Source organism: Dromiciops gliroides, chromosome 3 (assembly GCF_019393635.1).
Source record: "Dromiciops gliroides isolate mDroGli1 chromosome 3, mDroGli1.pri, whole genome shotgun sequence".
In the NCBI taxonomy this organism is placed as follows: Eukaryota; Metazoa; Chordata; class Mammalia; order Microbiotheria; family Microbiotheriidae; genus Dromiciops; species Dromiciops gliroides.
Window position 1 is genome coordinate 377634698 of NC_057863.1, and position 20958 is coordinate 377655655.

Consider the following 20958-nt stretch of genomic DNA (forward strand, 5'->3'; position numbering starts at 1 on the left):
GACTTGAATAAAAGGGAAAAAATGAAAGAAAGAAAGTGAAAAATAACATTCTTCAGTCTATTCAACCAATATCAGTTCTTTCTTTGAAGGTGGATAGCATGCTTCATCATTAGTCCTTTGGGATTGTCTTAGATCATTGTATTGAAGAGAACAGTTGTCATTCACAGTTCTTAATGAATATTGCAGTCACTGTGCACAATGTTCTTCTGGTACTATTCACTTCTCTTCATGTAGGCCTTTCCAGGTTTTTTTAAAATCATCCTGCTACTCATTTCTTATAGCACAATAATATTCCATGATAATCATATACCACAGCTTGTTCAGCAATTCCCCAATTGATGGGCATCCCTTTGATTTCCAATTCTTAGCTACCATAAAAAGAACTGCTGTAAATATTTTTGTACAGATAGGTCTTTTTCTCTTTTTTTGGATGTCTTTCTCCTGTGCATTTCTTGGACCTGCCAACTTTTGATAGAACATGATTCTTGTGAATCTTAAATAATGAGCAGGAATGAAGGGGTTGTCATCTGCATCATTGCACACAACTCTTGAATTGATGAGATCACAAATCCATTTGATTAGATTCAGACCAATCCTAGGATCATAGAGCTGGAGCTAGAAGGGACAGAAGAGTTCAAGTCGAGCCCCTCCTTGTATAGATGGAAGACACTGATCTTCAGGATGCTTAGAATTCTTGGCTGTTTCCCATGTACTATGCTGACTCCTTGGGCCTCGTACTCTTAGATTTTAATACAGTTTTAAATTTTAGAGCCCTGTATAAGCTCCACTGAAGAAAATTCTGTCTGTTTAGAGGGCAAAAATATGTTAATTTTGAATATGCAAATTTTTCCAAAAGTAGTGATGTTAATAAATTTTAAGGTCTTAATTTCCATATTTCCTTTTCAGTATTTCTTAAGTCCACCTAATTTTGAAAATCAAATTAGATAAAGCCATTCTGTTTTTCTCCTGGTGTTTTGAACTAGAAGTAGCTTGATCTGACAATTGTATTCAAGGCTATTTTATTCTTTTCTGCCTTACCAACAGAAAGAAATGAGACAGTTCCTAGGTACAGAAATTGGGTAATGACAGGCACCCATCTACCAAAATTTAACATTCCTTTTAATATAGACACTAAATATAAAAATACTTCCTAAAACTACTAATAGTTTCTTGGTGTGTCACTTTTATGTCATTTATACATCTTCCATAGGTAGTTACTCGAAATCATGTTTAAATGCCTCTATCATTTAAAACCCTTTGTTTCCAATTTATCTTTCCAAACTGATTTCACATCATTGCTCCTCATACACTCTATGTTCATCAGACTGGCTTCCTTCCTGCCTATCTCTCTCTCTCTCTCTCTCTGGGGGGTTTTCAGACTGTTCTCAGTGTAGAGGGGTACTGCCCCTGCTTTCCTTTTGTCTCTTAGGATCTCTTGCTTCTTTCAAGGCTCAGTTCAAAGCCCACCTCCTCCATGAGACTTTTCCTGATTCCTCCACTCCCACTTGTTGGTACCATTCTTCCTAATTATATTGTATTTACTTTTCATATATTTTTGTATTTTCATAGCTATATATTTGTTCTGTTTCTCCAGTTGGTCCTTACGGGATTATTTTATTTTTTATCCCCAGACAGGTAGTAATGGTAATAATACTACTACTACTAATAGCTCACATCTATATAGTCCTACTATGTACTAGGTACTGTGTTAATTGCTTTTGAATTATTATCTCATTTGATCCGCACAACACCCCTGGATGTTATCCTCATTTTACAGATGAGGAAACTGAGGCCGATAGGTTAAGTGATTTGCTTGGGGACACACAGATAGTGTATGAGGCAGGATTCGAAGTCAGATTGTCCCGACTCTGAATCTGGCATTCTGTCTACTTTGGTACCTTGTAAGTTCTTAATAAATGCAAGTTGAATGAGTAAATCATATGATGTATTCAAGAATGTTTTAATGATATTTTAAAAATAGAATGATTTAGGTGGTGTTTTTGGTCTTAGATGAGTATGGAGAATATTTCATGGTTCAGTATGACTAAATATTTAGTTTGGTATTTAAGCTGTAAATTTCAAGAGAAATAAAAAGTGATGTAATATGTATTTAGGAAAAAACAGTCTTTTTGTTTGTTTGTTTCCCTCTGTCCTATTCCCTTCCCCATGATGTTTACTCTATTTTCTATCTTCTTTCAAGCTGTCCCTCCTCAAAAGGGATTCTGACTACCCCCTCTCCCCATCTGCCCTCCATTCTTTTATCCCTCCCTTCTTATCCTCTTCCCCTCCTACTTTCCTGCAGGGTTAGATAGATTACTCCACCTAGTTGATTGTGTATATTATTCCCTCCCTGAGCCAACTCTGATGAGATGAAGGTCTTTGAGCCAATTCTGATGAGTATAAGGCTCATTCACTGCCTATTTTAGATTACTCCACCCAATTGGGTGTGTATATTAATCCCTCTATGAGCCAACTCTGATGAGATTAAGGGCTTTGAGCCTATTATGAGTATAAGGTTCATTTACTGCCCAGTTCCTCCCCCATCTCTCCCCCCCCCCACTCCATAAACCTTTTTTCTGTTTCTTTCATGTGGGATTTCACTCCATGCTACCTCTGCCCTTCCTCCTCCCCCAGTGCATTCCTTCCACCCCTCAATTTTACCCTAAAGATGTCATCATGGGGCAGCTAGGTGACACAGTGGACAAAGCACCCACCCTGGACCCAGGAGGACCTAAGCCCAAATCCAGCCTCAGATTCAAGACACTCACCCACTGCATGACCCCAGGCATGTCACCCAACTCCAAACACCCCACCAAAAAAAAGATAAAAAAATAAACACTTTACAGGTATCCTCCCTTCCTAATCACTTCCCACCTGTGCCCTCTGTCTAAATTTATTTCTTTTATCTGCCCTAATACTGAGAAAGTTCTTATGAATTAGATGTATCCTCTTCCCATGTCGGAATTTAAATAGTTTAACCTTTAAACATCCCTCCTAATTTCTTTTTCCTGTTTACCTTTTTATTCTCCTCTAACATCTTGTATTTGAAAGTCAAATTTTCTATTCAATTCAGGTCCTTTCATCACAAATACTTGAAAGTCCTCTTTTTCATTGAAGTCCCATCCTCCCCCCCCCCAAAGATTAAACTCAATTTTTAAAAAAATGTTATTTATCTATTTATTTGTTTGTTTATTTATTTTTATTATACTCATTTTTGCTGTATAGATGATTCTTGGTTGTTATCCAAATTCCTTTGCCCTCTGGAATATCATATTCCATGCCCTCTGATCCTTTGTAGAAGCTGCTAAATCTTGTGCTATCCTGACTGTGGCTCCACAGTACTTGAATTGTTTCTTTTTGGCAGCTTGCAATATTTTTTCCTTGACCTGGGAGCTCTGGAATTTGGCTATAATATTACTGGGAGTTTTCATTTTGGGATCTCTTGCAGGGGGTGATCGATCAATGGATTCTTTCAGTTTCTCTTTTACCTTTTGGTTCTAAACTATCAGGGCCATTTTCCCTGACAATTTCTTCTTTACTTGATCATGGTTTTCAGATAGTCTAATAATTTTCAAATTACCTCTCCTGGATCACTTTTCTAGGTCAGCTGTTTTTCCAAGGAGATATTTCACATTGCCCTCTATTTTTTTATTCATTTGGATTTGCTTTATTGTGTCTTGATTTCTCATAAAGTCATTTGCTTCTGTTTGTTCAATCCTAATTTTTAAGCAGTGATTTTCTTCAGAGAGCTTTTGTGCCTCCTTTACCATTTGGCCAATTTGGCTTTTCATGCTGTTGACATTTTTTCATAATCCTCCTGCATCACTCTCATTTCTCTTTCCATTTTTTCCTCTACCTCTCTTATGCTATCCTTTTTGAGCTCTCTATGTCCTGAGACCAATTCATATTTTTCTTGGAAGCTTTGGATGTAGGAGCCCTGACATTGCTATTCTCTTCTGAGGGTGCACCTTGATCTTCTTTGTCACTAAAGAAATTTTCTATGCTCCTCAACTTTCTCTGTCTGTTCATCTTGCCTATCTTTTACTTGACTTTTAACTCCTTAAAGTGGGATACTGTTTCCAGGCTGCAATGTCCCAAGCTTCAGGGGGTCCCAGGTGGTATGATTTAAGAAGGGGCAGGTTCTTCACTGGCCTGGCCTGTTCCCTGGTCCATAGATAACCCCAGGCCAGCTTGCTAATTAATCAGACAGCACAAGTTTTTTGTGCTGTGGTTGTTAGCTCTGACAAGCCTGCGCTCCTCCCCAATCTGTGCTGCCACCACCACTCAAGCCTACTTCCTGGTTCTCAGCAGGTGTGAAAAAAAAACAAATTCTGCCTCAGCACTGGTAGAGACCCCTGTAATCTCCCCCCCTGCCAAGAGCTCAGCCCTCTCACCATACTGTGAGCTTAATTCCAGGCAACACTGGTGTTGCAGCTGATTCAGAGGTTCTTGGGGGTCTCTTTCCCTTCCTTCACCTGCCTGGGACTGGATCTGTGTCAGCATGACCTCAGGGTTGGCCTCCACTCCTGCCCCAGCACAGGAGCCCCCTCCTGCCGACCTTCTAATCTGTCTTTGGCTGGAAAATTATCTCGGCTCATTCTTTTGTGGGGTTTGCTGCTCCAGGAATTATCCAATGGCATTATTTGGAGGTTTTTTGGAGCCATCATGTCATGAGTTCTGAGAGTTTACTGCCTTTCCTCCCAGGAATAACCAGTCTTATGCTAGTTTTCTAATGCATACCATTTTCATCTAGATATTTTAAGACGTCATTGTCTGGTTTTTCCAAAAGTAGCGGGTTTGTTAAATTTTAGTCTATGAATTTCTACACTTCTTTCTCAATATTTCTTTAGTCCCCCTGATATAAAGTTAGGACATACTAGACAGGTATAATGTTTAAGGAGTCATTTCTAAGTTAAGTGATTTAAGTCAGGGAGGCAGGGCTAGAGATCACCTGAAGGAGCAAAATGACATACAAGGTAAGATCTCACAGAAAAAGAGATTTTTTCATCATATTCAAAGGACGTAATGGAAAGAGTATAAGAAATAGGAATTTTTTTTTAGTAAATTTTCTTGGAAAAATGATTGTATAGGCTAGATTTTTTCATAGACCATTTGAATGCCTCTGTTTTTCTTGTGATTCTATTTTGTACTAAATTTTAATATTCTCCCCCAAATATATAAATCCTACTTAAATGATTGAAGTTTATTTACAATCAAGTCATGTTTAGATTTTTATGGTTTCCTAGAGGCAAGGAGAAAAAAGAATTTATTTCATGTTAAAGAATATGTTATAGTGTTATTTATGATATATGTTATGATTTATAAGATAAAGTTCAAAATCTGTATAAGTCATTCAAAGCCCATATTTCTAACGATTCATATATGTGATTCTTTAGGCATAATTCTACTTGGGCCTACTCTATCCAGACTTCCATCCTAGCACACAAAGCTCTTTCTCTGTCTCATCTGAAATCAGCATGTTTTCATTGCACATTTACCAATTAATGTCTGCTGATATTTAACAAACTTTTATGGAGTATATATCATATCAGGTCTGTTCAAGGCAGTCATCTCATCCATTCTCACATGGCTGCTCTCTTAGACTTCATCCAGTTTCCAGAAACTCATCATCCTGCAAGATCACATCAACTCAGATACTTCCTCAGGGCAACCCCACCTGACCCCCCACCCCCACTCAAGTTCTCCCTTCTTCTGACCTTCCAATTTTGAGGGGGTAAAGAGTGGACATTGTATAACTCCTTCTTGTTCATGTAAGAAGGGCTCCCAGGACAGCAATCTCATCATTTCTTCATTTGCTGGACTTCATTGTGTTTCTGTAGAGCCCACTCTCTACCTTTTTTCAGCTTCTGTTTTACATTATCTTCCCTTTTTAGATTGTGAGTTTTTTGAGAGTAGGAATTGTTTACCTTTCTTTGTATCCCATGCTTAGCATAGTACCTGGCCCATAGAAGGTACTTAATCAGTATTTATTGACTGACTGACTTATGATTTTACTTTTGCTTTTTGCATGGAACCAACTAGTGTCCTGGACTAAACCTGTAATTTCCTCATGGGTAGGAATTCTAAATCTTTGCAGTGTCTTTATAAAATGTAATTCACTTAGTAGGGACTCTAATCAATATTCAGTGATGGAACAGCATATACTGATAAATTCATGGATATATACATATATCTAATTCATTTTTAAGTTAACATATTTCTTGATATCTTTTTTTAAATATTACTTTCATTTCCAAATTTCTCCCTCCCCTCCCTCTCCCAGTAAATCATCCCTTATAACAAAAATTAAAGAAGAAAGAAAGTGAAGTAGTTTGGCAAAATCAACTAACAGATTGATGATATCTAACAATATGCCCAACATTTCACACTCATCATTACCTACTTAGATGAAAAATGGAGGTATGTTTTCCTAATTTTCTGGCACCAAGATTGGTAAATATAATTACACAGCTTTCCATTTTCTTTTATTCTTTTCATTTAGATTGTTCTCGTTATTGTATGTGTGCATATAAAATATATGTCTATATGTGTGTGCATGTATATATGTATACATTTATGTGTGTATATATGTATGCATTTATATATATATCCTTTTTCTCTTTACACACTCACACACACACACACCTATATATAGATCAATTTTTAGAGCACTGGTTCTGGAGTCAGGAAGAGCTAAGTTCAAATCCACTTTCAGACACTTACTAGCTGTGCGACCCTAGGAAAATCATTTAACCCTGTTTACCTCATTTTCCTCATCTGTAAAATGAGCTGGAGAAGGAAATGGCAAATCACTACAGTATCTTTGTCCCCCAAATGGGATCACGAAGAGTTGAACATGATTGAAACAACTAGAAAAAAAAGAAACAAACACACACACACACACAGAGTTTTCCTTGTTCTTACTTCACTCTGCATCAGTTAATATAAGTCTTTGCAAACTTCTTTGAATTCTTCATATTCATCTTTTCTTATAGCTCAATAATATTCCATTAGTTTTAGGTACCACATTCTATGTTTTCCTTCATCAATGGGTATCTATCTACTTTGTTTTTTGTTTTGTTTTTTAAAGTGCTGTTGTGAATATTTTGGTAAATATGGGGCCTTTCTTTCTTTGAATTCTTTCGAGTATATTCCTAGTAGTGCAATTTCTGGGTCAAAGTGTATGGACATCTTCATGTCTTAATAATTCCAAATTGCTTTCTAGAGTGATTGGACCGATTCCCATCTCCACCTATACCTTATTAGTGTCCCTTTATTTCCACCATCATCAACTATATCTATCTTTTATCATCTTTGGCAATTTGCTGGTTGTAGCATGATATATATATAGCTTAAAAAGCCCTTATACAAATTCTCAGAAGCATTACATTCAGGCCTTCAGGATGGGAAAATATAATATTTTCTCCTTGACTTTTTTTTATTTACTTCAAATAAAATGTTAAAAAAAATCCTCCCTATGTTACTATTACAACAAATGATAATAATGGGATTTGAAACAGCCATGCCAATGAAATTTCACCACTAGGCATATATCCCAAGGAAGTCAGTGACAAAAAGAAAGGCTCCATATATATCAAAATATTTATAGTAACACTTTTTGTGGTAGCAAAAAATCTGAAAACTAAACAGATGCCCATCAACTGGAGAATGACTAGATTAATTATAGTGCATAAATTTGTGGAATATCACTGTTCTATAAAGATGACTAATATGATGAATACAAAGAAGCATGGAAAGACTTACATGAACTAATGTGAAGTGAAATGAACACAACTGAGAATACAGTACAGGCAATGACTAAAAAAAAATAAATGGGAAGAACAGTAGCTACAAAGTAGTAAGACAACCCTAGTCCTAAGAAAGCAATATGTAAAGATACTTTCTACTACTCTTTTTGCAGATGGGTATGGTCCGTCTTGGGTGTGGAATTGCATATGTCAAATTTTTTTTTTATTGATATATTGATCAGTTTTGCTAAATTTCTTATCTTTAAAAAAAAGAATTCTTTGTTATGTGGGATGACTCTCTGGGAGGAGGAGGAGGGATACAGGGGGTCATTTAGGCAATGTAAATATGGAAATTTTTAATAACATTTATTTTAAAATATTTATGGCATTTAAATTGGAAAATGTGTTTCTTATCATGATTATTTTAATATGATCTCTCTCATAGGTCATGCCTAAAAAAAGTATTATTTTCTTTCATAAGTCTTAGAATAGCAATCCTTTTACATTATTTCTACAGAAGGAAGAGAACTAGATTGCACTTTTTTCTTTTAAATGAAAGTCTTTCTTGGTGATTTGTATTTTCTAAAGGCATAACTAGAAGATAACCTAATTTTTTTCATTCTTTTCTTACATGCAAATTGAATGGTTTTCTGTCATGTCACTCGTTTTTATATACTGCTTCTGTAATGTTCCAGTTCCTGTTTGTTTGGCAAAATAGATTGACTTCTTGCATCAGTGAATAGATATGTTGAAATACTTCTTGTTGTAAGTATAAGAAGGTCATATCTAAAATTGTTTCATTTTTAAATCATGTATCATTGTACTTATCTCAAACTCTTGTAATTTAGAAAGTAGTCTCTTGACTAATGTATCAGTTTACATGAAAACATTTTTGGTTATTGTATTGCCATGTTTGAAAGATTACCATTAGAACAACAGTTACCAAGAATCAATTACCTGAGCTACCCCAGAGCCTCAGTTTACTCATCATGAAAAAAAAAATCCTGCTTTTGAAATGTTTAACTTACATCTTACATTCCTATTTAAATGAAACTAAGTTTTCTTGACATCTGACAGTTTTTTTTTTTTAAATAAGTGCACACATTTGTGAAGCAAAGTGTTTTCATTGGGATTCTTTGTACTGTGCATGAGTGGAACTGTGATTAAAGGGTTAAGAAATGAGTTCTGCTGCCCTGGCACACACTGCCATCTAAGGGCCAGCAAGGAAGACTGCTACGTAGTGTCATAGCCTCTGTAAGGATATGAACCAATGATTTGACAATGAACCCTTGGTTCTGGACTTGCAAGGTTCACCAGAATAATATGTTGGTCTTCTTAATGATCCAGAATTAGAAAGTGTGACAACAGCATACTTTAAAAATTCAGCATATTCTCTACTATTCTACCTTTCTCCTTTTCTAAACATTTGGGTTGTCATAGTACATCCTGAAAATTCTGTTAGATGCTTTTTCCCTTCTGGGCCCTACTATTATTTGCACTGGTAATTGGGTCTGATAAAGAAATATTGAATGGGCAGATAGTAATTAACTTTTTCATTTTTAGGAATCAATACACCAAGTAAGACTGTTCCAAACAGCAGCACAAAGTATACATATGGTTTAGGGGGAAAAAATCCTAACTAAACTGAGAAACTGGTGTGCTAAAAAGGAATATTAATTTTATTCTTCATTAGAATTTTTTAAATTGTTTTTTGTTGTTCAGTTGTTAACCCTTCTTTGACATTGTTACCAATCAGACACCAGCATAATGAAGAGCTTAATCATTTTTACATAGACCTGCTGTCTCTTATCCTATTCTTGAATATTGATATAGATAGCCCAGTTATTGGGTTAATGGATGCATCTTTCTCAAAGTGCTTTACAGTGCAGGCAGTGATATGTAGAACATACTGCAGTGAAAGCATTTGTAGCAGGGAAGCTAGGTGGCACAGTAGATAGAGCACTGGGCTTGTAATTAAGAAGACTCATTTTCATGAGTTCAAATCTGGCCTCAGACACTTAATATTTATTTAATCCTTGTTTGCCTCAATTTCTCATCTGCAAAATGAGCTGGAGAAGGAAATAGCAAACCGTACCCCAAAATGGGATCATGAAGAGTCAGACAAGACTGAAAGGACTGAACAACAATAACAACAGTGCATGTTTCTGTCAGATGAGCTGTTGCCTTAAACATTTTACCATTAGCCTACAGGCCACATTTTTCCTATTCTACTTAGAAAAGTGACTTCTTTGTGATGGTAGAGAGCTTTTTGAGATCTATCTAATTTTATAATTTTATGATATAGAGATTTGAACTTAAAACTCCTTTATAATGATTTTTTTAAAACTCAATGTTTTTCTCTTAACATTTTATCTCAGTCCTCTGATAACTCATAGTAATAACACTGATACTTGTATAGTGCTTTTAAGTTTGCAGAGCACTGATTTTACATTATCTTATGCTCACAAAAACTTTGTGAATTAGGTGTGTGCGTGGGTTTAATCCCCATTTTACACATGAGAACTGAGAATCAGAGAGATTAATTGTATATCCCATGTTTACACATCTCTGATACATGGTTTCAGATGTAGAATCTGAGCCCTTGTCCCTCCTCACTCAGAATGCTATACTCTTTCCACTATTCCACTGTGACTCTTATACTTGAGTAGAGATATTTGGAGGTTCTTTCAGGATACAACAATGGGGCACAAGTTCCATCATGTTCAACCAAATTGGGAATACTTCCAGGGTGGATGTTTAAGTTGGTTTTATGTATGTTTTGGGGCAGCAGGACTAGCTTAGGCCAGTTTTTAGTAGCTTATCACCACAGTGATAGATGTTATACTTACTTAGCATTTTAAAATGCCTATTATGTGTCAGGCTAAACTTCAGGAATATAAAGAAAGGCAAATAAACTCCCAGTTCCTAATGTCAAGAAACGTATAGGCTAATGGTGAGAAAACATTCAAAGAACTATGTAGAAAAATGTATGTGTACCTGTGTGCGCGCGTGCGCGCGTGCCTGTGTGTGTGTGCATGCATGCTAAATAGGAGATAGCCAACAAAAGGAAGATACTAGTACTAAGGTAGAGCAGGAAATGCTTCTTGTACCAGGTGAGATTTTAGCTGAGACCTGAAGAATTCAGGGAGGCCAAGAGGCAGAGATGGGAAAGGAGAGAATTCCAGGATTGGAGGAGAGCCAGTGAAAAATGCCTGGAGTCAGGAGGTAGAATATCTTGTGCAAGAAACTGAATTTTCTTTAGGAAATAGCAAAACTCCTTCAAAATTCCTCCAAACCCACCTTTTTAATAGCAATATCCTATTACATGACTATAATACATGGAACACTAGTTTCCAAATAACTGAAAATCAGTATCTTACAAAGGACAATATTCCTTTGTACATAATGGGGGTAAACTGACTACAAAGTATAACATGAATAATTATGAACTGAATAAAAGAAGATTATCAAAGAAATGTAAGTTTGCCTTCAACTACCTATGACCGTGTTAAACTGAATGTCCTATTGGCGTCTCAAAGTCAACACGTTCAAAAGAGAAGTTCCCAAAAACCTACACCTCTTATAAACTTTGCTATTTTTTTGAGGTTACTGTTATACCTCTCATTATCAAGATTCACAATCTTAACACTGTCTTTGACTTCTCATTGTCCCTCCCCTAACATATCCCATCAGTTATCATGTTATCATTTCTACCTGCACAACATCTCCCAAAATACAACCCTTTTTCTGTATTCACATAACTACCACTTCCTCATTAGCTCTCTCTTGGTCTATTTTGAGAGCATCCCGATTGGTCATCCTACTTCACATCTTTCTCCATTCCAGTTTGTCCTCCACGTGGCTCCCTTCTTGGAGTTTAAGGCAGATCAAATACCATTTCAATGACTACAGAGAAGTTTTGATTGGCTCGTCTTAAGGGAGGAAAGCAATATATGAAATGACAATATCCAACTTGGGCCAAAAGAAGAGATTTCAGAATATATTCTTCTTTGCAAATGTCAGGAATCATTGGTATTGAATGCAGTATGTAATAGTGGACTTGGTTTTTGTGTTGGCTCATTTAATTAAATTCTTCCCTCCCTCTGTCCCTTCTTCCCCGCCTTCCCTCCCTCCCTTTCTTCTTTCCTCCTTCCCTTCCTTCTTTATCAGCCGGGTAAGGGAAAAAGAAGGGATTTAGTGGGACGCAAAGGTGAGGGAAAAACAGAAGTTATTGGTAGCATTTCAAAAATAACATTACAGTAAGTGCCATTACAGGAAAAAAAATCTCTGTATAAAACATTGTTTTATTATTTACAGGTAATATTTAATACTTCAGAGAGTTCCTTAGTTTTGTGGTAATAGAATCTGACCTGAACAGAGAATTCATCTCATAGTCCTTTAGAAATGAGATGTTTGATATGCTCTGGGGAAATGTCAATCATTCTTACTTTCTTCTTGGACGCTTAGCATGTAACTGACCCAGGAAATCCTGAGAATAAAACCCTACCATCAGAAAACAAACTTGACCTAGCCCAGTTGTTAAGTTACTACCCAGTTGATGATTTTTTTCAGTTAACAGAATATGACTATATTGTAAAATTTCATTTTTTAAAAAATGTACTTTATTAAAATATAAAGAAAATGCTGAAGTAAAATGTTGGTAAGATTAATTGGGTGGTAAGTAATTTGTTACTGAAACAACAGTAATTCGGTTGTTTGTGCATTTTATAAAATGTATAAATGTACCAAGTTCACATTTTCTTTAAATAACTCATGGTAAGATGTTATATCTAAAGTGTTGGCTTGTGAGTAGGAGGGAAATTATATGTTGCAGTGTTATATAAAACTGACTCACATGAGTGGGTGAAAATCCCAAGAATACCAGGACACCCACACTAGAAGAAGCAATATGTGCTGTTTCTCTATACAGTATGTTCTAGCAAGCTGCTTAATGGAGCTGTATTCATTAAAGAAAACTCTGTAATTCCTTTCATAGCTTTGTTGCTTATCCTCTTTATCAATCAGTGAAATCTTCCTTACTCCTTTTACCTTTTCTTCCTTCCTCTTACCTGTTTTTCCTATCTACAGAGCATTTTTGAATATTTGTTATTTAATTTTTTTCAAATTATATAGTTTGTATAAATACAGATAGAATCACATTTTAAATTATCATTATGCTTTTATATATTGTTAGTTATTAAGATCTCAGATTATGATGCTTAATAAATTGCAAAGCATTATACATACATGTTCTCATTTTATCTTTATAACAATGTATTATAATTTCTGTTATATTGATGCAAAAATTTATGAACATTTAAAAATGTGACTTCTATATCTTGACCAGCAAATACTATCTTTACCTGACTTCTTTAATACTTCCTTTTATTTTTCCTCCTTTTCTGACTTCTGCTTAGTTTTGGTTCAGTGACTTATTCCTGCCCCATAATTGTTGTATCCCAAGATTCTGTCCCCAGCCCTCTTCTTTTTTCTTATTACATTTTTTAACTTTGTAATCTTACTGACTTTTCTGGCTTATGTTATCTCCTGTAGACAGGACTTTAAGACTTGTGTTTCTAACTGCTTTCTATCTATTCCAGATTAGATCTCTTCCCTAGTACCTTACATTCAATGTATTTGAAACTGAAATCATCTTTACTCAATCTTTCCTAACTTCTTTATGTTGATGCTGTGAGTCACATAGCCTCAAAACCTCAAAGATATCTTTGGCACCTCTTTCAGTCAGGTTTATTAGGATGATTTTAGCAGCATGAACACTGGTTTGGAGAAGGGAGAAATAAAGTCCTGGACAAATAAATAAGTAAGGTGGTAACACTGTGAGTAGAGAGGAGATATGGATATGAGCAATACTGTGGCAAAGGATAGGATCTGAGAAATGATGGAGATGGGAGTCAAAGATGGTGGTTTCTGAACCTAGATTAGAAAGGAAGTGATTAGAAAAATAGTGATGCTATTAACAGAAATACAGTTTGATTCAACTAACATTTATTAAGCACCTACTGTGTGCAAGGCACTATGTACATTTACTAGGACTCTTTGGAACAATTCTTGCCCTCAAGGCATTACTTTTTTTTTTTTTTTTTTTTTGCGGGGCAATGGGGTGACTTGCCCACGGTCACACAGCTAGTAAGTGTCAAGTGTCTGAGGCCGGATTTGAACTCAGGTACTCCTGAATCCAGGGCCGGTGCTTTATCCACTGCACCATCTAGCTGCCCCCTACATTCTTTTTTTTTTTTTTTAGTGAGGCAATTGGGGTTAAGTGACTTGCCCACGGTCACACAGCTAGTAAGTGTTAAGTGTCTGAGGCCAGATTTGAACTCAGGTACCCCTGGCTCCAGGGCCGGTGCTCTAGCCACTGCGCCACCTAGCTGCCATAAGGCATTACATTCTAATGGGAAATTGGGATGAGGGACAAGTACTTGGGGGGAATGATGAATTCAGTTTGGGGCATGATGAGTTGAAAATTTTTGAATGGAGAGGTCAGCACAAACTTGAAGAGGCATGCCTGAACCTCAGTAAAGAGACTGGTCGGAACTGAGAGTCATCTGCTTAGATGTAATCATTGAAAACAATGGGTATAGATAAGATCAATAAAATATACCCTGTTCAATTCCTCATATTAATCCAGGATTTTACTCTTCCAGCCACCCACAATCTTTTTTTCATACACATTTCTTGTCTCTTCCTTTTCTTTAGCTCACTTTTAGAAACCTTTAACTTTTTGTTATGCACTGAGTAGCAACCAGTCTCCTTATCTGATTCCAGCCTACTTTTCTAGCTTTATCTTGTTTTCTCTTGTGAATTTTAAAAAAACATTTCATTAAAACTCTTCTTTGTGGCATTCATACCCCTTCCCCCTCCATTTTCTGTTCTCCCTCTACCAAAATTTTAAAAAAATTCTTCTTTGTAGTAAATAAACTTATTTAAGAAAAACAAATCCACACAGTAACCATGTGCAAAAAAGTATGCCTCATTCCTCACCTCTAATCTGTCATCTCTGTCAAGAGGTGGCAACTGTGTTTTATCATATATCCCCTAGAATTGTGTTTGGTCACTGCATCAATTAGAATTCTTAAAAGTTTCAAAGATGTTTTTTTTAATACTAGTATAGTTATTATATTAATGGTTTTCTTGGTTCTGTTCAGTTCATTCCGTTTCTTTTTAAACGTTTTCTGAATTGGTCCCTTTTAAAATTTATTTTACTCTTTCAGATTAGGTTTCCCTATCTCACCCTGGATGGAAGTATATAGGCTGCTCATGGGCCTGGTCCATCAGCATGGGAACTTTGACCTACTGTCTCCAACTGGGACTGATTGGCCCCTCCTTAGACAATCTGGAATTGATGCCAGACTTTGTGCAGACAATTGATTGGTGTAGTTCCCTTCTGCTCAGAAGTCCTGTGTTGAGTAGATCCAAGCAAGAGCCTCAGCTTCCCTGATAGCAGAGATCATACATGCCTGGCCCTTTTTTTACTATTTCAAAAAGTATAATAATATTCTCCTGCAGTTTGGTTTTTCCCCAATTGCAGCAAACATGTATTTTGTGCTTAGTACCAGGCACTGTGGTAAGTGCTGAGGGTGTCAAGTGGAGGACAGAACATTATATAGCATAATTCTGTACTATATACACGCAGAATAGATGGAATGCAGTCTTAGATGGAAGGCAACTGAAACAAGAGGACGAAGAAAGGCCTACTGTAGAGGGTGGGATTTAAGCTAAATCTTGAAGCTCAGACCATGTCTCTCTTCTACTCACTAATTCCATTGTTGCCCTATCACATCTAAATAGCAAATGCAGACTTTTCTGTTTTCTATTTAAAACCCTTCACCGCCTTCACAACTTAACTTTTCAGGCTTCTTATATGTTAAGTTAAATTCAGGAACACTATCGTTTAGGCAAACTGGACTTCTTGGAGCTCCTCAAACATTATACCCTTTATTCTGTATCTGTGCCTAGAAAATACTCTCTTCTCACATCTGCTGCTTAGAATCCCTAGTTTCCTTCAAAGATCAACCCAGGAGTTGTCATATACATGAGGTTTTTCTTGTTCACCATCTGCTGGTGCCTTTCTTCCCACAATTATTTAGTATTTATTTTGTAAACAAACATGGACTAGTTGGGTGCTTATAATTGTTGATTCATTGATGACCTATAGGGGAATTTACTACCTCCTTAGGCTACCCATTCCACTTTTGGAAGACTAATCCTCAGAAAGTTTCTTTTTATTTTCACATGAAGCCCAAATTTGCCTCTTTGTAACTTCCATCCTTTTTCCTTTGCTTTCGTATGACAGTCCTGCAAGTTCTTAAAGGCAATTATCCAGCTTTCCTTTTAAAGATCTTCCTTTAAAAAAAACCAAAACTTTTTGTATTCTTTACTTGCTTTCTTCACCTCATTCTGAGTTTCAACATTACTGAAAAACTAATCTTATAATTCTGTTACATTAGTATTCATTCTTAGTTACTTTTTCTCACTTCCATCCTCCCTGCGTGGTGTTTTTTTCAGTCTAAGTTATTTTGTGAGTTTCTTATGCCTCCACATAAATCTCTTGAGATAATTATCTTTCTTCTTCATGGAAATTATTTCCTTTATTGCTTCAGAATTTAATTCTTGGCACCTTCCTATTTTTCATAGTCAGATTTTCCCCTAATGAATCTTAGTTCATAGGGCCTCCCAATTTCTAGATACTTTGAATTCTTATATCTAAAATCTACATAGTTCATGATAGACTATTCCAGACTCTCCTCTCCCTTTTTTACTAAAAAATATATTTTCCCCCAATTACATGTTAAAAATTTTTTAAACTTTTTAAAAAAAGTTTTGAGTTCTAAATTCTATCCCTCCCTTCCTGCCTTCCTTCTTTTTCCCCCTCCCTGAGACAGTAAGCAAGCAGATATAGGTTATGCATGTACAGTTATGTAAAACATTGCCATATTAGTCATTATGTACAAGAAAACTTGAATAAAAGAAAAGGAATGGAAGAAAGTGAAAAATAGCATACTTCAGTCTGTATTCAAACTATCAGTTCTTTCTCTGGAGGCATATAGTATGCTTCATCATTAGTCCTTTGGGATTGTCTTGGATCCTTGTATTGCTAGGAATAGCTAGGTCATTCACAGTTCTTCATCATACAGTATTGCTGTTACTTTATACAACTTTCGCCTGGTTCTGTTCAATTTGCATCAGTTCATATGAGTCTTTCCAGTTTTTTTCTGAAATCATCCTGCTTGCCATTTCTTATAGTGCAATAGTAATTCCATCACAATCATATACCACAGCTTGTTTAGCCATTCTCCAATTGATGGGCATCCCTTTGATTTCCACTTCTTAGCTACCCCAAAAAGAGCTGTTTTAAATATTTTTGTAGAAATAGGTCCTTTCCCTTTTTTTGCATATCTTTGGGATATAAACCTAACAGTGGTATTTCTAGATCAAAGGGTATGTGCAGTTTTATAGCCCTTTGAGCATAGTTCCAAATTGCTCTCCAGAATGGTTGGGTCAGTTTACAGCTCTATCAACAGTGCATTAGTGTCCCAGTTTTCCCATATCCCCTCTGTTATGGATTTGGGACATATCAAGGAATTTGGGATTATTAAAGTTTAAACTGGCCAGCTAAACTAAAGGAGAGACACACCTTGAGAAGCAAGGGAGATAAACCCATTAGGTGTGGCCGCTGCCTGATTGGTGCCAGAGGACAGAAATAACTACAGAAGTGGGGGACCACCACTTCTCACTCAAGCTTTCCCCACTTCCAAAGGGAGCTTTCCATTGCCTTCTGTTTGAGGAGAAATGTTCTTCAGAGAATCATGTCTCTAAACCATTTTCTTTGTCTCTCTTGGTTTCTTTCTCTAGTGCCTAAATAAAAGATTATTTTATTCTAATTGGATTTGTGTGCAAGAGGGTGTAATTCTTTAAAGAAGAATACCCAAGGACCCACCACCACCAAAATCCCCTGAGACACTCCAGCATCCATCATTTTCCTTTTTTGTTATGTTAAACAGTCTGATAGGTGTGAGGTGGTACCTCAGAGTTGTTTTAATTTGCATTTCTCTAATCAGTAGTGATTCTGCGCATTTTTTCATATGACTGTATATAGCTTTGATTTCTTTGTCTGAAAACTGCCTGATCATATCCTTTGACCATTTATCAACTGGAGAATGACTTGTGTTTTTATAAATTTGACTCAGTTCTCTATATATTTGAGAATTACACACACATAAAACTCTTTAAGAGTTGTGATATTGTGGGGGTAGCTAGGTGGCGCAGTGGATAAAGTACTGGCCCTGGATTCAGGAGGACCTGAGTTCAAATCCAGCCTCAGACACTTGACACTAGCTGTGTGACGCTGGGCAAGTCACTTAACCCTCATTGCCCTGCCTCCCCCCCCCCCCAAAAAAAAAAAAAGTTGTGATATTGGTCTTTTACCCCATCAGTTTCTGGCAATCAATATGAGAATATGATTGTACTTGAGAATCATATCTAAAATATAATTTTCCCTTGTTTAGTTCCTCCTCATTTTGAAGGAAGAAGTTATTTAGTCCAGTTAAACAATATATTAAACTTATTCATTTCTGGAAAATTAGCAAGGTGACCACAGGAAGACATAATATTAATGGGACTTTAAGAAGAAAGGCACATTAATGGAGCCTAAATTTGCTTCTTTGCAGCTTCTTTCTTTTGCCCCTGGGTCTGTCCTATTGGCCCAAGCAGAACACTGCTGGTGCTGTAAATTGGTCCAACTATTCTCTAAAACAGTTTGAAATTATTTATTAAAAAATATCTAAAATGTCCATACTGTCTCTGACCCTGAGATGTTTCTATAGATTTCCATGCCAAGAATGTCCAAGACAGAATGGAGAATCTAGCATATACCAAAATATATATAGCAGCACTTTTTGCTAGTGAAGAACTGGAAACAAAGTAGGTTCCCATTGGTTGGGGAATGCCCCCTTTGTCCCAAATTGTGGAATATAACTACATAAATAGGATTTTATTGTGCATTTAGAAATTATGAATATGTCCCCACTTGAGAAATGGTCAAAGGATATGAACAGGCAGTTTTCAGATGAAGAAATGAAAACTGTGTCACAAGTAAAATTATATGTGGTCGCCTTATTTCTGTCCCAAGTTTAGGGAAAATTAGCTGGGGTTTCTAATATATTTGTTATTTATAAATTAGAAGCTTTAGCACCAGTTTGGGGCATTAAGCATTTATTAAAGCAGACCAAATATTAGTAAAGAGAGAACACTTGACTCAGAAAAATAGGAAAGCCTAGCTAGGAAATAGAAGAGGACAAGATGCCGCTACCACCTCTGAGTCTCAGGCCAAAGGAGGAAGTCTCTGTGCCTCCCTGGGAGGAAGCTTTGTGCAGGTCCTGACAAGAGAGAAAGTTCTTACACACTGCTTCAAGCTAATTGGTTCACTGGACTTGAGGGTGGTCTGTGAGTAGAATGTGCTGAGGTCAGAGTTCAGATAACACACCCCCTGAGGGCCAGGCTCTAAGGTAGGTGTGGTTTCAATCAAGTCAACATTAAGTGAGTTAATCAGCAAAGTCAATCCAATCAATCCCAATATTTTCCTCTCAAGCTGGGCCTTTGGGTGTCCCAAAACCCATTATTTTCTCACAGCTGTATACAGCCCTATGAAAAAATGTTCTGTCACTAAATGCAAATTAAAACTACTTTGAGGTAACACTTCACACCTATCCAGTTGGCTAATATGACAAAAAAGGAAAATGATAAATGTTGTTGAAGATGTGGGAAAATTGGAACACTAATTCATTGTTGGTGGAGTTGTGAACTGATCCAACTATCCTGGAGAACAATTTGGAACCATGCCCAAAAGGCTATAAAACTGAGTGGCTTGTCTTTGTCATAACTATACCATCTTTTCTGCCCATTATAGCTCAACAATATTCTTTCCCTCTGGTTCCTAGATTTCCTCAGATGGTTTGTATCTTAATATTCCATGTTTTCCCCATCATTCCCCTTTTTGCCTGTTCTCTTCCTTGTGAATAAGAAAAACACTTCCCAATCCATTTCCCAGTTTTGTCTCATCCCAGGAAGTCTTAATGATATCTGTGAGATTAAATTTGCACCCTTATATTAGAACCTCTTGTTCATCTTTCTTCTGGCCTAAAACTTTGAACATTTTTATGTAGACATTCAAGGTTATGAGTTTTAATACTTATTTCTTTCTTGGATTTTGTCTTTTATGTACTTTTGGGCATCTCAGTTGTACTTCCTACTCTATAATGTCTTGATTGCTTACTATACATAGATCATTTTCTTTCCCTGCCTTTTCAGTTTAAAGACCATTTGATTAGATTTACAAGCCCCTGGGCAAATAGATTCTTTTCTTAATTTTAAATTTGTTAGTCTGAGGGGCGGCTAGGTGGTGCAGTGGATAGAGCACCGGCCCTGGAGTCAGGAGTACCTGAGTTCAAATCTGGCCTCAGACACTTAACACTAGCTGTGTGACCCTGGGCAAGTCACTTAACCCCAATTGCCTCACTTAAAAAAAAAAAATTTGTTAGTCTGAACTTGACTGACACAGAAACAAATATCTCCATATACAAAGAATAAAGAGAATTGTATCTAAAATTGAAAATCTTTCATTGTTTAGCAACTTCTCCTCGCTCATATAACTTGTTTTGAAGAGAGTGAGAAATGTCATAGTATTCAGAGTCAAAAGACTAGGGTTACATTCAAACCCTTCTGCTTAGCACTTGCATTACCATCCACACCGCTCACTACATCTGAGGCCCCTCATTCACAAGCTGTGGGTGTTAGACCATACAATCAGTCTTTTCCTCCTTCAAGGCCTTCTTTTTCTTCCTCTCCCTGCCCCTTCACACCTATGGTGTTATTTGGATGTTTTTTGGAGCGATCGTGTTCTGAGTTCGAGAGCTCACTGCCTTTCCTCCATGATCTTGGCTCCCTATAACACAACTTAAGTGTTATTTTCAGCTCTTTACTGTCTCTCATCCCCACATCTAATCTACTTGCCAAGGCAAATAGTGTCAGGGAGATACTGGCACAGGACCACCCAGCACAGGGTGCCCTCATCAAAGAAGGTGCTGTGCTCTGTGAGCAAATCAGAGCTGAAGTAGCTCAAAACCATGAGATGTGCACATTTAGAGAATCCACCCCTAATGCTCACACTATTTGTTTCCTACCTGTAGTCAAG

General features: G+C 36.7%; 1 protein-coding gene across 1 annotated transcript in view; it reads left to right on the plus strand.

Annotated features, from left to right (window-relative positions):
• ZRANB3 (zinc finger RANBP2-type containing 3) overlaps positions 1-20958 on the plus strand; it is a 210225-nt gene that overhangs the window by 37870 nt on the left and 151397 nt on the right. The window lies entirely within an intron of this gene.